This window comes from Geospiza fortis, unplaced genomic scaffold (assembly GCF_000277835.1).
Source record: "Geospiza fortis unplaced genomic scaffold, GeoFor_1.0 scaffold195, whole genome shotgun sequence".
NCBI classification, from domain to species: Eukaryota; Metazoa; Chordata; class Aves; order Passeriformes; family Thraupidae; genus Geospiza; species Geospiza fortis.
In genome coordinates, this window is record NW_005054324.1 from 6,122,642 (window position 1) to 6,125,031 (window position 2,390).

Genomic DNA, 2,390 nt, shown 5'->3' on the forward strand with positions numbered 1-2,390 from the left:
AGAGAGGGTAGTGATAAGGGAAAGGGAAACCCTCACCCAAGCGGGCCCTGAAGGTCTTGGATCTGAGGGCACGTCAGGATTTAAGTGCTGCAAATAGAAAGCCCTTCCAGATGCTGTCCTTTTAAAGCACATCTGGAGTCGGCCACACCTGGTAAAACAGCCTAGGAGCAGAGGACTTGCCGAACATGCAAAGGGCAGCTCTCACCCACAGCCTCTGATGTTGTCCAGACCTGTGTATTCACAGATGGCCACACCTTGCTGTCTTGTGGAACAGGCTGGGAACGGAGCACGTATTAACACTCTGGGAAAAAGCTACACCACACAGTATCAAAGGAGGCCATATGTGCTGCATCATAGCCTGCAGCAATGGTGTAAAAAGCTCCAGGTCACAGATCCTGCTTCTTGTTTATGGATTTTATATTTAGCAATATTTAGATAAAAACCAGAGATAAATATTGCTGATATTTCTCTCAAAGATTTACAGTTGTCATCTGCAACCCACATGAGTAAGGCAGGGATTTTTATCTTTGCCTTGAAATTTTCATTTCCCTGGTCACTGTGAACAGTACGATGGTTGTGTTTATTATTCAAGTTTAAATATTAGGTGCAAGCTTTAAATAATACTTCTTGGCAGGGGTCCTTCCACCCAGGCAGGGAGTCAATGAGCAAGGCAAGAGGGATGTCCTGATGGTGACTGAGCAAGGGTCCCAGGCAGCAGACACAAAGCTGTCGGTGCCACGTGCTCCTGAAGAGTACTGAAGATCAGAAGGCAATACAACCTAAACCTGAACCTGTAACCATCACTCATTTCACTTTCCCTGCTTCTAATCCTCCATGGGCTCTGCCTCTGTTGGTTTTCTGTAAGGACTGACACGCAGTATCTGCCTCATAGGCAGAAGGCAGGGAGGAGAGGTCCCCTTTTCTCACCCCCTTGTCCAGGTACAGTGGGTACTTGCGATGTAGTACAGAGAGTTCTTGGTCACCAGCTGTACCCTGGGCAGGGCAAGGTAGGAGGCAGAGCAGTGAGGATCCTGGTGTGGTGAACTTGGGAACAGAGTACAGCCTGTTTTGTTCCCACAGCTGAGGAAAAGTGGGGAGAGTTTCTGGCTCAGGCTTCAAGCTCAATAATCCTAGCTATCTGTTATGAGGGATAGATCCATCAATTTCGCTAGCTGCACTTGGACTAGATTTGTATTTTATCAGCCTCTAATAAAGAGCTTTCCATTCCAACAAAAAAGAACCAGAATACCTTATGCACTTGTTACTGCTGCTGCCAGAGGGATGATGCTGAGCATGGCACTGACAGCCTGAGGCAGCACAGCTGATGTGCAAAATTTTGCTCAGACTTTCAACACTGTAATTGTCTCCCCGTGATTTGTCTGCTGTTGACAATCTCATCCTGCTCCTTGAGACTGCAGCTGAAAGACCACTTTTCTAATTCTCACTGTCATCTTCTTTTTGAATCCTCTTTCACCCATCCACTTACTTAATTCAAAACAATCAGCTTCCTTTTTGTTTTCAGAAACTGCCTGTGGTATTTCTCCTATCTTCCCCTACCTCAGCCCTTAGCACTCATCTAGATGCTGACTCTAGATGCTCATGTTTTTCTATGAAGAAATAATGCCAGCTCTAGTAAGCATTTCTGAGGAACCTTGGTCTAAACATCTACAAACTTTACAAACTTAGGAGAAGCCATCCAGTCCCCTACATCTCCAAATGTGGCTGCAACTGGTCAGTTAAGGAAGTGTTAAAATGAGGTAGCCTGTGTTGATGCCTTTCCCTAACTGTCCCAGCTTCCAACAATGTTGAGGGAATTTCCTCAGCTTGTGATGGTTTGATAACCCCCCCAAAAAACTCAGTGTATTTTTTCTGGTCTCCTGTTGGGACTGTGTAAATTTCTGGCATCCACAGCCTCTTTATTAAAGAATTCCAAAGGCCTACAACCTGTTGTATCCAACCGACCTTGTTCCGTTTGCTTCAAATGTAATAAAATCATCAAATGAGACAGGCCCCTATGGGAGCATATCTGGATCCATCCCTGCCCATCTTTTTCATGATGCATATACTTCTGTAGACATCTACTATATCTTCCCCTTAAATTATATATAGTTCCACATTTAATATCCAAGGCATAGAAGACTAACCATAAATCAGACACTCTGCTTTTAACATAAATGTGACGTCCACGAGTGATTAAAATTTCTCTTATGAAGCTTGCTTCATTATAATGCCATTATTTGATTTAATCATATCGATTTTGTAATCCTGCTTTGCAAGATTATGTCTGTACAGCAAGCCAAAGAGAGAGGCAAGATGGAATGGTATGTCAGACCAGAACACGGGTAAACAAAAACCTGTGGCAAGGCAGAGTGTGGGACATGGAAAATTAC